Genomic DNA, 19,449 nt, shown 5'->3' with positions numbered 1-19,449 from the left:
CATGAAATGTTGTCAAATGTCAAAAGGCATTTGGAGAGAAGTTGGGAATTGCATTAAGAAAACCACTGCAAATCTCATTTCAGACCATTTAGAGATATGCCCCCTGGGAACTGCGAGCTCAGGCTGTTTAGCATCAAGCAAATGGATCCACTCCATCCCTACCCTAATTAAATAAATCATTCAGTAATTCCACTGGGTTAAAGAACCAAAATATTAAAAACCTTCAGGGCCTACTCTTGCCAAATATGTCAGGGATCGTGTGTGTGTGTGTGTGTGTGTGTGTGTGTGTGTGTGTGTTCTGAGACACCACTACTGTTAAATAGGCAGAGCTAAGACTTAGGGGACTGGCAGATTATTGCAAAAAGGGCACGGGGCAGAGGGACTATGTTGTGAGCCTGCGAAAGAAGTTTGTGTGGGGACTGTGGGCAGTGAACGCGTTGGGAACAATATGGAAAACTGGGAGCTGCCTTGGAATCCACAGGGCCGGGTAAGAGAATGTCCGAAAGAAAAATGAGCAGGTGCGGGATGTGCGCAGAGTCGGAGAAGAGTCCGGGGCGCCCGGAGTGGCTCCAGGAACGACGGAAACCCCTCAAGGCTTTTGGGGGCGGTGGGTACTAATAGAACCCAGTGTCCGGGGTGCGCCGGGGAGGCTGCGAGCGCGGCGGGAGTGGGGCGCTGGAGGGTGAGGAAGCGGGAGCGAGGTAGCAAAGCCGGTGCTGGGCAGGGGCCTCCCAGCTGGGCCCGGAGGCAGCAGGGGGACAAGGGCTAGGAGAGGGCATGGCGGCGGCGCGGCGGGAAGCGAGGGGCATCCGGACACTCACCCCGTTGGCCGCGGCCATCTGCACCACGATCTCGATGGCCGTCCTGCTAAAGCACCTGCCGTCGCTGCCCACCACCATGGTGCAGCCCCGACGGTCGCGCAGGTCGATGGACGACAGCACGCTCTGGATAAAGTCGGGCAGGTAGCTGCGCTGGCCCTCGAAGAGGCCGGGGGGTCGCCGCAGACCCCCGCCGCCGGCCGGCCGCTGGTCCTCGTAGGGCGCGGTGGGCACTGTCAGCACCGGGATGGGGCTCCCCTCCATGGCGCCTCCTGGCCGGTCCTGCTGCGGCTCCCGGGGCCGGAGGGAATCTGCAGCCTGCCGGGGGCCTCCACCAGCCTGGCTGCGCGCCGGGACTCAGCCTCGCGCCCGGGCCCCCTCTCCGGCAGGTCGGCGCCCTGCGCCCTGCGCCCGCCCGCCTGGGGACCGCCCGCCCCTCCTCTCCGCGCAGCCGCTCGCTGACTCCCTCGGCAGAGATTGCTCCTGCCTTCCTGTAAAGTTTTCTCCCGCCCACCTTCTCCGCGGCCAGACCGCCCGAGGTGCCCTCAGTTTCTCCCCAAGTTGGACTCACTTTCGGGGTGTCCCAAAAGCCTGATTCCAGGGCCTGCTAGCCCGACCCCGGTGACGCCTCCACCCGCGCCTGGCCCCAGCCTTCACCCACGATCGCCGCCCTCCGGGGCTCACCCTCCGCCAGAAAACAGCCGGCGGGCGGCGAGACTTTGGGCAGAGTCCGGGTTCCTCTCCGGCGCCCGGCCCGTCTCCCTGTCTCCCTGGGAGTGCGCAGCCTACACGCACAAGTTTCTCTTTAGAACAAGGACGGGGAGGGATTTGGGAGGGGGCTGAAACCTTTTGCCATCAGCCAACAGCCTCAGCCAAAAACAACCCTGGAAAGGCGAGCTAAGAATGGTTATCTCCTGCCAGCGCTGAAATCGGAGGCTGGGCGCTGCGTGTGGGGTGTGTGTGTGTGTGTGTGTAGCCTCCCACCCCGACCATTTGTTGAAGGGAATCACCACTGTCAGACTTCAATCCAACAGGACCCACTCGAGCCATCCACACTTTCCCCAGCCTCCTCCAAAACAGCACACTTTCCGGTATGGACAATTCTTTTTTTTTTTTTTTTCACTTGTTTGTTTGTTGTGGTGGTTGCAACAGCAGCGACACAGACGACACATATTTCCCTATTCTTCTCGCCCTTCTCACCCTCCCTACCCAGCTCCTGCCTTAGAAACAGGCTTGTCCTACACTGTATCTGTCCACACTGTCTGAACTCTTCCCTGAATTAATCGTTTTCAATAGGAGGGGGCTAAATCCCTTATTAATGCCCTACCAGGAGTGAATGAATAAAGCCAAGTGAAAGGAGAACTGGGTACCAGATACTGTGCTAGGTTCCTTTGCATGTATCCTTTCATTCTGCTGGAGCTAAAGATGTTCTGCCTCCTCTCCATAAAACGCACCCAAACTCCAAAACCAGGAAATTCTCCATAGAAAATAGGAGTGAAGAGAGAAAAGACTAGCAGGATAAACCCCAAAGCAGGAAGAAAGTTCTGTCTCCCATTTCTCTCAAGGAATTTTTGGACCCACCAAGGCTACTGTCCTGAAATATCCTGCTGCTTCTCCTTCCCCAAATATTGTCCACTTCCTGAGAGTAAGGCTGACTTGCCGCAGGCTTATAAAGTGTTTGGTCACAGTAAGACAACTGTGAGTAATAACACACATTGTATACTGTTTTGCAATTGTTAAAAGGCTTTGCATCTGTTTTTTCTTTGGAGGCTGAAGAAAAGAAGAATGGTATTCACGCAGTTCCCATTTTACAGATGAAAACAAGAGGACTTTTCCTGTGAAGTCGAGAAAGTGGTTACAATGGTACTTTCAGCCTGTCCGAATTATGTATTGCCCCTCCCCTTTTTATTAATAACGTTGAGGTGTGATGGCAAAACCACTGAAGCCGCCAGTTGAAACCTGCTGGGACTTTTCAGCCATTCTCTTCAACATAAAGAATGGGTGTTTTTGGAGGGGGTGAGAGGAATGGGGAAATGTTGTCAAAGAGTGCAATGTTTTAGTTGAGACAGGAAGAATATATTTTGTTGAGATCTACAGCACAGCATGGTGACTGTAGTTAACAATGAAGTATTGTGTATTTCAAAATTGCTAAGACAATAAATTTCAAATGTTCTCACCACAAAAAAGATAGGTTTTGAGGTGATGAATCTATTAATTCTCTGGATTTAATTATTCCACTATGTATACATATATCATAACATCACATTATACCTCCGTAAATACATACAATTTTAATTTGTCAATTAACATTTTTTTAAAAGAATAGTGTGGCCAGTCAGGGAGGTAGTTTTTTTTTCCTCTAGTCTCTACTCAGTCTCCAAGATCCCATTCCCCATAAAGTTCCTGTCACCCAGGTAGAGTGCAGTGGCACAATCATGGCTCACTGCACCCTCTCCCTCTTGGGCTCAAGCAATCCTCCCGCCTACAGGTACATGCCACCACGCCCAGCTAATTTTTGTAGTTTTTGTAGACATGGGGTTTCACCATGTTGCCTAGGCTGGTCTCGAACTCCTCAGCTCAATCAATCTGCCCACTTTAGCCTCCCACAGTGCTGGGATTACAGGTGGGAGCCACCAAGCCCAACCCATAAAGTTCCTAACTTTTTATCTCCCTGGGAGTGCACAGCCTACACACACCAGTTTCTCTTTAGAACATACTTAAGAGTCTTGGCTTAGCATCCAACAGACAGAACTTTAACACTTCTAGGGATCTATGCACCTGTCTATGGTGTGGGGTTTTTAAGATCTCTTTCTAATGACACTTTATGTTGCAAAGCAAGACGGTTTCATTCCCAGAAGAGCAGGTATGGTAAATCCTTTGTTCCAGTAACGAAGACAATGATCCAAACCCTAAGCCTCAGAGAAGCCCAGAAACCCTCCAGGCCTCCATCTCTCTGCTCCTAGCACCTGCCTCTCTCTTGACATCAACATCATTGTCCCCTCTCACAGGCCAGCTCCTTCCACAGACCCAGGGATTAGGCACCAGCACCTCAGACTAGATTTTAGAGAATTACCATTCAAGAGGCAATCCTCTTCCCTTGGTTCCAATTTCAAGGTTCTCAAAGACTGGAACAGGGCTAGTTTGAGGCAATGTGCCCCACCGCATAGCCAGAAAGAACCTTACAGTGAAAAGGAAAACAATTCTTCCAAAGTAAGGGTGTGCTGATGCCCAGAGGGAGGACAGATGGGCAACCAAACAGTAACCGGGCCACCACGTGCTTCACACTCACTGATCAAGGATTTCTAAAACCACTTTTCTTTTCTCTGAATTTATATAGGACTTTGTATCACTCATAAAGGAATGTCTTATAGGCTGATAACACCTTTCTATTCATGCTTATACTTAACATTTAGGCTAGGATAATTTCCTAACCTCAGTGTCCTCACTATAAGATGGGAATTATTATAATCCCTACCTCATAAATTGTTGGGAGGATTAAAATACTTAGTAAAGTGCCTAATAGAAAGGCATTAAATAAATGTTAGCTATTCATGGTGTCATCATCATTATATTTACCATTATTACTAATCTCCTGTATTGCAAGAATTACAGTTTATATTTTTGTAGACCATCACTGTAGCTAAAGGGTCTTTGGGCCATAGGTGATATTCCATAAAGGTTGGTTAAATTGATCTGTGGTTTTTGACTATGGAAACTCAGAACTCCCTCAAAATGTACAAAACAGATTTACCTGCTAAATAAATCTCTTCAAAGCTGACCCCAGGTTTAATTGAATTAATTCCAATGAATTTGTCACAATGATGGAGAAAGGAAACTTAGAGGGCTCCACAGTTGTTTGCTGGTAAAATGAGAAGTTTGGATTAGATCAATGTTTCCCAAAATATTTTCCTCAGAATGTTAGTGCCCCTTGAATCCTGCACAAAGCAAGAGTTTCATGACCAAGCAGCTTTTAAAACTCCTGTACACTCTACTCCCATTCTTCACAACGCACACTTTCATATTAAAAGCTCTGAGAGGTCCTCAACAGAAGACATCACTTAACTTTTTTTTTTTAAGACAGATTCTCACTCTGTCACCCAGGCTGGAGTACAGTGGCCACCACTCCTGGCCTAAAAGGTTTTCAACCTGGTGCTTCCCAATCTAAACTCACAGGGACCAGTTTTCTTAATGAAAGAGAATCAGACTAGCTTGTAACCATAGCTGGTGACACTCCCCTGCCCCATTCCTTGTATGTCCTCAGTGGACTAGGTCAGGAATAAATAAATTTTCCTGATTCTCAAGGGCTGGTCACTCCTTTGCACTGAGCTCAAAGCTTCTCTGTAGCATGTGTCACAATGAATGGTAGCCCTGATAGCCTAGAGTAGCCTTTCAGCCTTCTCTGAGCCTCTAAAGACTGAGGATCCTTGGCATGAAATAGGAGCAACTGATATACCCTTGCTTCCCCTGGGGACTCTCTTGCTCTCAAAAAGGCATCAGCCATCATCTCCATCTAGAGAATATACTAGCTGACTCAGCTTGACCAGCCTGTCCCAAAATGAGAATCTGGGTAAAATAAGTATTGAAACACTTCATTCCTTGTAGATTCACAAAACACATTAGCATATTAAAGACTATGAAGTTCTGCAGGAAAAAAAACCTATTTAACTTTAATCCAACATTGCCAAGTTTTATTTGACCATGGAAGATTTTTCCAAAACACTTACAAACAGATCAAGGACATTAATCTTTCATGAAACACTTTAGATCCCCAGGGTCCTCTCCAGCTACATCATTCTGTGATTTTCTTTTTTATTTATGATGCATTAAAAGATTAATCTCTATCAGACTTCCATTTAGAAATTCACCAGAATGTGCAAAGGCAGCAGGTAAAATTGCCGAAGGGTATTATAAAAATACCCTCCAGTGATTTTTGAAACTTAAACTGAAATATTTATATAACTATATATTTCAGTTTGTATATTATATATATGTATATACACACATATATATGTGTGTATATATATTTGTGTATGTCTATCTATATCTATGTATATATGGCATTATATCCATTTTACAGATGCAGAAACTGAGCTTTAGAGGGGGTGAGCAATTGGTCCAAAGCCACACAGCACACAGGTAGTCATTGATAAAGGTAAAAACAAGAGTTGAAGCCTGAGGTGTAAGGACACAGAGACAAGTACACAAATGTTTACAAGTTACACATATGACGCGTGCCTTTAACATGAATTTCTTGAACATTCATTTAGAGGCCTTACAATGAAGACATCAGAGTGGCAGCAAGTTCTGTTGGAATCAGGGGAGCGTGTTCTTCTATAATCCCCTGGCTGACAGGAAAGCACACTGATTTGGCCCATGGTAGTTATACACTCCCATTGAGTCAGGGGCCACTTCTATGCACAAAGGAGGTGCTAAAAATATGCTGTTGACTCATTGCCTCTAAGAGCAGAAGAAATGCCAAAAGTATAGGACAAGAGGCAGAAAAGCACACGGAAAAATGTCGTAGGGCAGTCCTCTAGGGAAGTGTTAGATCCCTTTGAAATCTGTCCAAACACTTTCTTGTGCTGGGGAAAGTCAATTACATATTTCAAGCAACCCCACATGTCATACGAGTATCTTGTACATGTTTGCGTACTCGTGTCTGTGAACTTACATCTCAGACTTCAACTTCTCGCTTCCCACCCTTATCAATGACTGCCTGCACGGCCTTGGGCAAGTTGCTTTCCCTCTTCAAAGCTCAGTTTCTGCATCTATAAAGTGGACATAATGCTACCTACCTCATGGGGTTAGTAATCGCATTTAAGGAGTTAATATGTGGAAATTGCTTACACAGTACCTGTCACATAATAAGGGTTTAATAAGTGTTTGATGTAGTTGTTTTGATTATTACTACTATTACTAAAATAATAATTACTACAATAATAATGATTCTTATTCTCTATATTAGTATTATCTTTGAAAATGGGCATGGATTAAGTCTATGTAACCGTTTTGGCACAATATCTGGCATTATATCACATACAAATTAGAGAATTCATGTTATTAAGGATGAAAAAATATTTTTACTAACCCTTAAATTCTTCGTAAGTAACTGCAAAAGAAGCCATTAACCCAACACATGAAATAAAAAAAAAATTCAGTTCCTCTGGAGTTTCTTTTTGGAGGTAGCCACAGGATACCTAAATTTTTTTTTCTTTTCAGAGAGACCGACGGGCTCACTAGGTTGACCAGGCTGGTCTTGAACTCCTGGCCTCAAGCCATCCTCCCACCTCAGCCTCCCAAAGTGCTGGGATTACATGTATGAGCCACCACATCCAGCCTACCTAAAATATTGAATGCTGTTAATAAATCTCCTGAGGCCAGCATAAGAAGGTGATGGGCGAAACTAATGCAGGTATGTTTTTCTGGCTTTTTCATGTATTGGGCCCAACTTTGAAAAGCACTTACTATTAATGGCTAACTTGCAAAATTTGTAATTTATTAAAAGAAGATTTTAATTGTTTTACCTAAAAATAATAGGCCTCTGATCTGCCAAAGATGAAGATTTAATTTCTAGGTGTTCCCCACAATACCTAGAAACATCAGTGTAATCGATTACTAAACACTTTAGAACTATTCTCATCAAAGTTCTTTATTATATAATACAGCAAAAGAAAAGTTTCTTTTCTAAAGGCTTCTCTATACTTTTTTTAATAGTTGAATTTCATTTCTGAAGGCTCCTAAAAAGAATAGAATTTAGATCTTTATTAAAGAGGAAATATATTTTCCTTGTTTAATTTAAATTACATTCCATCAGTCATTTGCAATCTTAGCCTACACGGAATTTTTTTTTTTTTTTGGTAGTTTTTATGTTTGGGCTTTAGGAGGGGATTCCCAATAATCTCTATATAAATATTTTAACATTTCAATGTAAATTAGTTTTTTAAAGCTATTTTACCCATAAAAATAATGAATTTGCATGGCTGAGGGTGAAATAATCTGTTATCAGGACCCCTCAGTTTTGGGGATTGTGAGTAGATCCCATCTTCATGTTCCTCCAGCCCAGCCCAAGCCTGGCTCAGGTCCTCCTCCCCCATTTGTCAGAAACCACCATCCCCAGGGATTCTATGTGCCCTGCCTGACCAGTGTTCTCCATCAGAGTTTACCAATCTTTTGTTCATTCCCTCAGAGCACAGCTAAGCAAGAGTACACTAATTTGAAAATTAACTCAAGCAAATAGAGGAACAATATCCCCAACACATTGCATTTTAACATAGGGTTTCCTGGACACACTGTTTCAACCCAAGAGTTGGGCTAATAGTAGGAGTTCCATCTGCTAAAATACGGCTGTCAGCTTCAGAGGGAAATTCATGAACGTCTTCGTAGTTTGTTTTTACGTTTCACTTGGCACTGTTTCGAAAATTTCCTCTGAAGCCAAAAAATAAGTTATTTCCCAGCACACTGGTCACTTTTCATTTATCATTGGATTGATTTTTCTAACTTGCAGTAGGAGCTGAAATCAACCAGGGGGTTCTTATCCAACAGACAGCAGCAAAACTCTTTGTGTATCTGCGTTCCTTTCAACAAGTGTGACTTCCTCAATGGCATCATTCGTGAGCATAACACAGAGCTCAGCAATAACGTTTCTTCACTAACCCTACCAGGTATCCAACATAGGATGTTACTTCCTTTCACTGTTTTCCGACTCCTGGCAGATATTAATCATTGGGATTTGGGAACAAGGAAATAGAATTTCTGAGAATGCTTGGGAATTCCCAAATTCATATGATTTTCATAACACTTCACTTACAAGTGTTTGAAAAATAATAAATGACTATAATAACAAGCAAATAGTCGTTTTTTTCTGTAACAGGATTACATGAAAAGTTTTAGTAGTCTTCTGTTTTAAAAAGATATGATAACAAATGATGATTTATTATTATTATGAGCCAACATATTGTAACAAGATTATAAAATCCAATAGCATTAATAGAGAAAACATTAAAAAGAAATGAATATTATCACAAAATAAATGCTAAAGAAAAGTCCTTTAAAGATTGAAAGGTAACACCACAAATACTTAATGCTTTAATCATTGTTTACATGACATTGTTAAACAAGGCATCAATCATCCCCTCCAATACCATTTAAATAACATAACATTCTGATCTCCTGGCAAGATGAACAGCACTAGAAAGAAGCAACTGTCAAAATTGCCGATTTAAGGGCATATTTTGTTTCTAAAACTTGGCATTTCTTAGAAAACCTCTCATGGGATTTGTAAAACATATACTATGCCTATGAACACATTAATATTAATTTGCAGAAATGATTCACTCTTAGCAGTGGACAAGGCCATGAACACACACTTGTAACACAGCAACAGATACAAGAAAGTCTGACTGAGGCTCCTTTACTGCTCCTGTCCTGTTCACCTTAACTTTCATCTCCACATGTCAGCGCTTCCTCATCTTGCTTGACTTTAAGTCAGTGCATTTCTTCAAGCCAGTAAGTTCTCTATACTGACTATGAAGCTGTAATTCTCACAGGAAAATTAGAATGTTCCTTCCCATTTTCCTAATTTCTCAACTGATTTTTCTCAGAATTCAGAATCCATAAATATTGAAATGCCAGGAGAGAATTTCCAAATGGAAATGCTGTTCCCTTCGTCCATTTTCAGAAGAAACTGTAGGATAGTGTTATCCTTCTCTTCTCCAATTTTTTTTTCCTGCAAACTTATGGTTATCACCTCTTTAAGTGCGTAGCTCACAATTTTGCCTCCCCTGCAAATGGTCCCAAAACAGCGAAGTGGGTCCTCTTTAGCTGTGTCTTTAGTACATAATCCTGCATTTCTGACCGTAGGCAGGGAGGGTGACCCAGGGAAGGATCCCTGACTCAATGGGATTTCTCTTGCTGTCTCTAGAATTTGAACACCGGAACCCAGACGTACAGAGGCTGGGAGCCATTGTGGTGTGCTATATTGATGACGGCAGCAGTGGGTGGTGTGGGGGCAGTTAATTGACAGCTACCTGTTGCTGACATCCCAGGAACTGCCTGAACCTCCTCTTTCCCAGTCATAAGATATCTAAGATTCTGCAGTATTCTTCATTAAATCCTAGCATGGTTTAAGCTAGCCAGAATTAGGTTCTGTTGCTTTCAATCAACAGAACCTTAGCTAATACATTGTTATTTCCTGGTCCTTGTTCCTTTAATTTTCCAGGAAAAGAAGGGAAAATGGCTTACTGGTTTTAAAAAGAGACAAGGGACAACATACCATTTATGCAAAATTTAGAAGCACTCAAAGGAAACTCTGGAAAGCTCCTGAGACATATATAGGTAGGATCAGCATAAAACTTGAACAGTGTATCTAGATCATGGTTGCCATGGTTGCCTTGACACAATGAACATCTGTATCAAGATCATATTTTCTTGGTGGGACAGAGAGAAGCACAAGGCAGGACTCACATTTACAGTAATCCTTGTTTTCCAGGGACCATACAACCCAATTTGTCCAGAGCTGTTCATCTTAAGTTTGTTATCCCACCATAATTATAAATAGAACCTCCTTTTTCTCTCAAGAATATCCCACTTTGGATGATAATTTCTATGACTACCCATTAAGAATATTTAATAACTATAGAAAACTGCTTCTCTATATTTTTTGTATGTTTGAAACATTTTATAACAAAAATATCTTTAAAGTTATCACCTACACAGAATATAGCTGCCAAATGCTCCTACTCTGCTATTCTAACCATGAATCCCTCTGGGGCCCCTTCCTCCTACGACGCTTGTGAGGATGAAATGAAATAAGCTCTATAAAGTGTCCAACAGTGACCAACACTGAATAAAATACAGCCACCATAGGCGGCCTTCCCTTATGTTCACCAAACTCCTGATAAGTTATTCGGTGATGTTTTAATCTTAATATTTTATGTAGATTATACATTCATCTGATTCAAAATGCAAAAGGTACAAAAGCGTATACAGTTAAAAGTTTCCCAACCCACTACCATTTATCTCCGTGGAGGCAACTGTTTCCAGATTTTTGAATATCCTTAAAGAATATCATATGTATGGAAAAGAAAGATTATATATTTATATGCATCTGTGTATGCATTTTCCTATGAGAGGCTCACAAAGTCTCCTTGAAGAGATATCATTATTACAAATACCCCTCAATTTACAATGGGGTTATATTCCAATAAACTTATGAAAATATTGTAAGCTGAAAATGCATTTAATACACTTAACCTACTAAACATCATAGCTTAGCTCGGCCTACCTTAAACACTCACATTAACCTACAGTTAGGCAACATCATCTAACAGAAAGCCCATTTTATAATAAAGTGGGCTTTGAATATCTCATGTAATATAATGAATACTGTACTGAAAGTGGAAAACAGAATGGTTGTATGGGTACTCAAAGTACAGCTTCTGCTGAATGTGTATTGCTTTCAAACTATCTTAAAGTTGAAAAATCATAAGTCAAAATATTGTAAGTCAGGGATTGTTTGTACTTCCACTTTACACGATGAAATTGAGCCTTGAAAAGATTAAGTGACTCGCCCAAGGTCACACTGGCAGTTAAATAGTGAAACTTGGATCCAAATTGTTCAGTCACTACATGTATTGTCTTGAAATTTGAAAAAGAGGAAGAGGAATTAAACTACTAAACTGAAGGAATATTTTAGGCATAGAAGAAGCAGATGCCTTCATGTCCAAGTGATTGTGAAAAGCCCACTTGCCCCAAAATATGTCTCCTGGTCATATGAAATTCCACCATTTCAGATTTTTACCTGGGGATTTAGAGTAATCCGCTGTTTTCCTAGAGCTCCCCTAAAATAGAAATAGAAAATTTTGGAAGGCTAAATATATGCTAACATTGGAAAACTCATTTTCTCCCTTTCGTAAGGCAAGGTACTGAAGGAGGGGGCCCTACGGGCTGTGCAGGGACATCCTGGAGGCATGGGGAGAAGAAACTGAAAGGCAAGGTTGTATGGAACAAAGAATACCGATCTCAGGATTCTCCCTTGAACCTGCCCTAACTGTGTTCAAATAGACTTAGCCACTGACCTGCTGTCAAAAGACCGCAGCCAATCTGACTTGTTTTCAACATAATGATGAATATTGATTTGGTCCCTTCATCCAACATTCTCAGCTGGATCTTTTTTTGACCAAGGATATACATTACTAGGCGAGTACAGGCAGTTAATTCATCCACACGGGACTTTGGAGTTTCTGAGTTAACCAGAATCACCCACCTTAACATCTGCCAGTTTATACCCCAAGTCCTGACCAGTGCCCCCTACCTGCTATGCCTCATGTTTTCAATATAGCATAAAACCTGAAATGAAAGATGAAACATCATAGCCAATATCACAGAAATACAAAGGATCCTAAGAAACTCCTAGGTATAATTACACACTAACCAATTGGATCATCTAGAAGAAATGGATAAATTCCCAGACACATAAAACCTACCAAGATTGACTCATGAAGAAATTAAAAAATCTGAACAGACTAATAGCAAGCAAGGAGGTTGAATCAGTAAGAAAATGTCTCCTATCAATGAAAAACCCAAAACCAGATGGCTTCCCAGATTAATTCTACCAAATATTTTAAGAAGAACTAATACCAGTCCTTCTCAAACTCTTCCAAAAAGCTGAAGTGGAGGGAATACTTCCAAACTCATCTTACAGGGCCAGCATTACCCTGATTCCAAAGCCAGACAAGAACACTACAAGAAAGGAAAATGACAGGCCAATATCCTTGATCTACATAGATGCAAAAATCCTCAACAAAATCCTAGCAAACCAAATTCAATAGCACATTGAAAGAATCATTCACCATGATCATGTCATGGTTCAACATAAGCAAATCAATACATATAATATACCATATTAGAAAAATAAAGGATAGAAACTATATGGCCATCTCAATAGATATAGAAAAAGCTTTTGACAAAATTCAAAACCCTTTCATGGTGAAAAAAAAACACCCAACAGATCACGTATTGAGGGACTGTATCCCAACAAAATAAAGGCCATATATGACAAACCCATAGCTAACACCATAATCAATGGTGAAAAGTTGAAACTTTTCCTCTACCATCAGGAACAAGACAAGGATGCCCACAGACACCACTTCTCAGGGTAATTAGGCAATAGAAAGAAATAAAAGGCATCCTAATAGGAAAGGAAGAAGTGAAATTGTCTCTACTGACAGCATGATCTTGTTATATATAGAAAACCCTACAAACTTCACTAAAAAAAGGTTAGAACTCAACACAAAGAAGGGAACAATAGACACTGGGGGACTCCAAAGGTGGGAGGGAAGGATGGTGGGAGCAAGGGTTGAAAAACTGCCTATCGATTACTATGCTCACTGCTTGGGTGGTGGGATCATTAGAAGCCCAAACCTCAGCACCATGCAATATACCTGTGTAAGAAACCTGTACATCTACCCTCCTGACTCTAAAATGAAACATACAATATTTAAAAAACAAAAACAAATAAATAAAATTTGAAAACTGTTAGAACTGAACTGATAGGTGAAATCAGTAAAGTTGTAGGATACAAAATCAACATATAGAGCCTTGAACACAGCAACATCCAGCTGTCTGACACGAAAGTCTCAGGGGCAAGAAAACCTCTATAGGAACTCAGAAACAATGAGCTAAGTTGTATTTATGTCTGAAAGGATGTTAAGAACTTCATTCATGTTACATCAGAGCCAACAGAAAGAACCAACAGGAAACCTGTACCCAACAAACAGAAATGACAAGATGAAGGGAAAGCAGAGGTAAGGGCTTACCTTAGAAAGGGCAAGTGATTAGCTCACTATGCAATACAACGTTTGCTCCTGAGCCAAAAATTTGTACAATAATTTGGATATTACTTGCACAACCAGAAAAATCAGCCACTCATTAGGAAAATGTGTTTCTGTATAAGTCTTAGGACTCAGCTATCTATAATAACATGAAAAGACAATATTTTCATCCAAAATGAGTATTTTTGTTTGTCTTGGCTTGTTATTCTAATGTCAACAGCCTCTAAATAAACTGTTGAAGTACATGATATAACCACCTCTTTCTCCATCTTTCCCATTGCTCCCATAGGGTTTCAGTTGTGCAATTTCACCATTAGCAAAGCTTTTTGCTGAAATCTGGCTTTTCAAAGGAAGAGTATCCAGAAACAGAAGATGCTGATCTGGGAGGCTCTTCCTAATAGAACTGCTGCTTCAGTTTAGCTTGAAAAAGCCCACACCCAGTTCCTAATGACAAACATCTGAACACCGGGTCTTCCCACGAGCAAGACCATGCTATGTCTCCTGCTCGCTCTGTTCTATAAGCAACCCACAGATTGCTCCCTGTGAAGAGGAGCCTGCCAGGTGAGCAGCATTCCACCAGACCCTGATTTAGCAAGATATTTCCGTATCATTCCCCCAACCAGCTGGAAGTCCTCCACTGCTCTTGTGTAAAAATCTAACTCATCTCGCTGAATTTCCTGATTTAAAAGTCTAATTCATTTCACCAAAAGTGTGACAGAAGGAAACCAAGTACACCATCTCTGTCTTACCAAACCAAAGCTATTTCATGTGCATTCTGGGGGAAAAAAATGGTCCAAATATGTTACGGAGGGGGTGCCAGCCCAGTGTCATCCTCTTACTATTGCCATAGGATCTTGGCTGATGGCATCAGAGGAAAAACAAGTTTATCGATTACTTTCAACCATTAAGCTCACTCCTCCATGAAAAATAAGTCACAATTCCAATGTCTCTTATTAAAATAAGCACTGCAAAATATAAAGGAGTCACAGTTTTAAAATGGGACACACGTTCTCTAAGCGGTGAACCACGTTAGAGGTGCACTGTTGACATTGTATAAAGTCCCCTGGAGCCAGGGTGAGGAAGCGCATCTGTTCTTTGGTGTTCTGGGATGAAGGAGAAAGGAAAATGTGCTGCCAGAAGTGAGTGGGAAGGAGCCCATGAGATAAAGGAAGTAAATCCATTTGCTGATTGCAATAATAATGGTAATACACGAAGCTATACATACATACATACATGCAAACTTTCACATTTTTTACAAAAAAGAACTTAAGGCTTCCACACATGTAATCAGCCCTTATGAACTCTCCTGATTAGCTGCAAGGAAAATCTTCCTTCCTCCTTTTTCCTGCACCATCCTGGGCCCCCTTTTGACTTTTTTTTTTTTGTTTTACTTATAAACGATCAGCTCATATTCTGAAGTTTGTAGTCCCCTCCCGCCCCCTCTCTCTCTATACCGCTCATTTACATTGGCAGCTGTCGTGCTGCTGGGCATCCTCAAACCCACCAGTTTCCCTTTTATGTTTGAGCAGACAAACATGATCATGCACTAGGCATCACTGTGCCACTCAAAATGCTTTTTTGTTTTTTTATTGCATCTGAGAGAAATCTCAAGGCTGCAAACCTGGAGTCAGAATTGTCTCCATGTGTCTCAGTGGGAAGAGTATCGTGTGAAGAAATAAGTTGATTCTACTAATCAAAAGGAATTTTTTTTGATATCAGGTCATCCTCCGAATGAATTTATATTACCGAGCGGAGGGTCACATGAAGAAAATGGTCAAACAGCACCACCTACAGCAAGAGCTGAGAAGTGCAGCGGAGCCGGGCTGAGTCAGGAAAGAAAAGCAAGCTGGGGCCTGGCTCAGCGCTCTCCCCTCTGCTCCTGTCTGCACGGAAAGATTAGGATGACAGTGGCAGGAAGCCTGTGCACCTAGTATGCATCACTTGAAGGGAACACACAGATTCCAGTAAACAGTTGGAAGGAAATGTTAATACCAGCCTCTGCTATACAATATGAAATGACTCCTAGATGAGACAAGCGACTTTCATCAAAGTTTCCTGATACCTGAAAAGACAGCCCAGGGGATCCTGCACTACATCTGGTGTATGTAAATTAAGCGGGTTTTTTCCCCTTTGTCATCAAGGCTCATACACAAACAAAATCACACTTTAGAAACGGCCTATTTCAACTTGTAACTAGCTTGCTTTCAGGGGCTCCAGGTCAAAAAGAAATAGAGCACAAAGACGCTTTCTCCTTAGGGATCCTACACAAATTCACTCTGTCCGTTTCTTTCCCACATGGAGCAACAAAGCCATCTCACCTCTCCATCCACCCATCGGGTCCTTCCTGATTAAAGTGAGATAAATCACAGCCCTCTGTCTCCAGATGGCAGGCGACAAGAGGGGGATGCTTGCCTCAAGAAGTCCTCCCCATCCCTCTGCATTCATGCAAGCCCGAGCGGAGAGATGCAAGAAATTATGGATGCATTTTAATTCCCCAGACCCTGCAATTAAAAATGGAAATTTTTTGGCCACGCGTATTGGCTCACGCCTGTAATCCAAGCACTTTCAGAGGCCGAGGTCGGCGGATCACCTGGGGTCAGGAGTTCGAGACCAGCCTGGCCAATATGGTGAAACCCTGTCTCTACTAAAAATACAAAAATTAGCTAGGAATGGTGGTGGGCGCCTGTAGTCCCAGCTACTCAGGAGGATGAGGCAGGAGAATCACTTGAACCCGGGAGGCAAAGTTTGCAGTGAGCCAAGATCGCACCACTGCACTCCACTCTGGGTGACAAAGCAAGACTTCATCTCAAAAAATGTTTTTAAAAAATGGAAGTGTTGTTCTTTCATTTGTAAATGTGTTTTGGTAAAAGAGGGGCAGTTTAAGCAACCCTTTTTATTGTCTACATTGTTAAAATTCATCAGACATGGACTCTTGACTCCGTTTTGCCTGGGCAGACCCAATTCAAGCATTTACAACAGCTATAACCTCCTCAAATCAAAAAGAGGAATCAGCATTATTGCTAAGTTCAAATAAGGTCTTGTTTTATTTCATTTTTATTTTTGAATGCAGCCATTCCTCCAGGTGCTATCATCAGGTAAGATTGTCAGTCCTGATTAGGTAAAGGTATTATTACAAAATGCAATTCTTAAAAATTCAGTGTCTAACTACACTTTTAATAAGCCTTTCCCCCTCCCCTATGCATTCTCCCTTAGACACCCCTTCTCAAATTTAAAATCACAGAAACTAAAATATGATGCCTAAAGAGAGCCTAGCGACTGCCCAGTCCTCTAATTTGATGAGTGGGAGTACTGAAGCCCAGAGGAGGTCAAGTAATTTGTTCCCAATGTCTTAGATAAGAAGAAAATGACCAGCTGGGAAATCCCACTCATGTCAAGGCAGAGGCACAGGGCCACAGACTGTGGTTGAATTGTGCCACACTCCTACATCCTTCTTTAGGAATCACAGAACATTCCTGTGTTGAGTCGGAGTCACTGACTTCCTTTTCAGGCTGATTGAGTTCTGTCCTTACGGGCTGCGACAAGAAGTTTTGGTATTATGCTACACCAAGACCATTTATCTAGTTCGAGAAATGAGCACAGTCCTTAGAGCCCAGCAACTTTCCCCATGTCCAGTAAATGTAGCTTCTCCATTAGAAGCTGTCAGAATGGAGCCTTCTGGCTCATCTTGATTTTGATTTGTGCAAGAATGAATGGTTGTGCTAAGACAGCTTTCCTAGCTGATAGTGAGCAAAACTTTTTTCTCATAATCTATAAAAAAATTAAATTAGAACTTTTTTCTCATAATCTGTAAAAAAATATTAAATTAAATCTGGCTCATCTTGATTTTTATTTGTGCAAGAATGAATGGTTGTGCTAAGACAGCTTTCCTAGCTGATAGTGAGCAAAACTTTTTTCTCATAATCTATAAAAAAATATTAAATTAGAAGCACAGAGTTTATTTCATGACTTTTATCTTCCTGCAATTTTCTTGTGGGCATAAATGATTTGTTTTTATCCTGCCTGCCCCCCCAATCCCTTTTCCAAGAGACTAAAAGAGTATCTAGTGCAAAGTAGAGACTCAAATATTTTTTAATAAACAGTGATCCCAGCCACCCAGTGCATGTTGCCAAATGCCAACCCCATAAATGATCAAACACATCATCACATTCAGCCAATCAAAATCAAGTGCTACCTATTTTTTTAAGTTTTCATAGCCCTTGGGCATCTGCTTTCTCAGCATTTCCCAAACTTGAGTCATTCTCATCCTGCCTTCATAATTTTGCTCTGTCAATTACCTCTACTATATTTATTTCATTTATTTTTAAATAGCCCCACTTTTGAAACTTAAATACATGCCTTTTAAAAGGAAGCTTTCTTACTACTATACATCAAAAGCCATTATTACTTGTTCTAAGTACTCATAACAACATGTTCACAACTATTAAAATTTAGTAATGTGCATCCACGTACTCTCTAAATTCATGGAGCATCTGCACACACTTTAAGAAACAATTCTGCATTACTCACTCAATTTTCTTGACATCCTTCTGAGGCAGGACAAACCTTGGGCCCAAAGAATTGAGGTAGGAGTCCAAGCAAGTTGCCAGCCACATAAAGGCAAACGTTGGCTCGGAAGTCAGGACTACCAGCCCCTAGGTTATGGTTCATGCTCTTTCCTCTGCTCTCCAGAACCTCCTATCTCCAAGTGTAATTAGCAGCCCAGATGCAGCAGCATCCCCTAGAGACTTGTTAAAAACGCAGAAGCTCAGGCTCCACCCCAGACCTATGCAGACTGAATCTGCATTTTAACAAGGTCCAGGTAATTCACGTGCACATTAAGTTTGAAAAGGCCTGGTCTAGATCAGCGGTTCTCTAACTTAGCAGCACATTAGAACCATCTGTAGAGACTTTAAAAATACCAGTGCCTGGGCTTCACCTCCCAGAGAATCTGATTTAAGTGTCTGGGATTTGCCCTGAGTCTAGGTATTTTTAAAAACTCCTCAGCTTATACAAAGCTGGCAGGGCCGGGCACAGTGGCTCATGCCTATAATCCCAGCACTTCGTGAGGCCAAAGTGGGCAGATTGCTTGAGTCCAGGAGTTTGAGACTAGCCTGGGCTAAAACCCCATCCCTACAAAAAAAAAAATACAAAAAGTAGTTGGGCATGGTGGTGGCACATACCTGTAGTCCCAGCTACTCAGGAGGCTGAGTCCTCGCTTGAACCCAGGAGGTCACGGTCTGGTCAACAGAGCAAGACCCTGTATCAAAACAAACAAACAAACAAAAAATGCTAGCAGCTTACCAGCTAGGGAGGCCTGTACAGCCAAGTTTTCCAAATGGGGCTACATTAGTTGTTCCAGAACTTTAGCTGCATCAAAACCACCTGGATGGCTTGTTCAGCTACAGAGGGTCTGGCCATGCCCCTAGAGTTTCCAGCTGAGGGTCTGGAATGAGGCCCAATGATTTGCATTTCTAACAATCTCCAGGCGATGCTGATGCTGTGGGTCCAGGGACCACATTTTGAGAATCTATGTTAAATGAACCGGACAAGATCAAAGCTCGAACTTATTCCAAGAACTTTTCAAGGCCCACCTGCAAGTTGTAGTGGAAGTAAGCATCTAAGGGTGCAAAAAAGTTTCACTGTAGACTAAGGCCTTTTACCTGAGCTCTCAAATGTTCACATTTCTCTTATCAACCTAAATAACAAACAGAGAGAGGCTCTCCACAAGAAAAAGATATTCGTTTGGAAACAGAGCCTTGCAATAGAAATAGGCAAGCCAGAGTAAACTATATGCATATTCA

General features: G+C 41.9%; 1 pseudogene; it reads right to left on the bottom strand.

Annotated features, from left to right (window-relative positions):
* The window catches only part of LOC134756826 (phosphoglucomutase-like protein 5), a 35,623-nt pseudogene extending 34,369 nt beyond the window's left edge, over positions 1–1,254 (bottom strand).
* Between the last annotated feature and the right edge of the window lie 18,195 nt (positions 1,255–19,449).

The sequence above is a fragment of the Gorilla gorilla genome, chromosome 12 (genome assembly GCF_029281585.2).
Source record: "Gorilla gorilla gorilla isolate KB3781 chromosome 12, NHGRI_mGorGor1-v2.1_pri, whole genome shotgun sequence".
NCBI lineage: Eukaryota > Metazoa > Chordata > Mammalia > Primates > Hominidae > Gorilla > Gorilla gorilla.
Note: the sequence above shows the minus strand (reverse complement) of the source record. Positions and strands in the feature narration are given on the sequence as shown.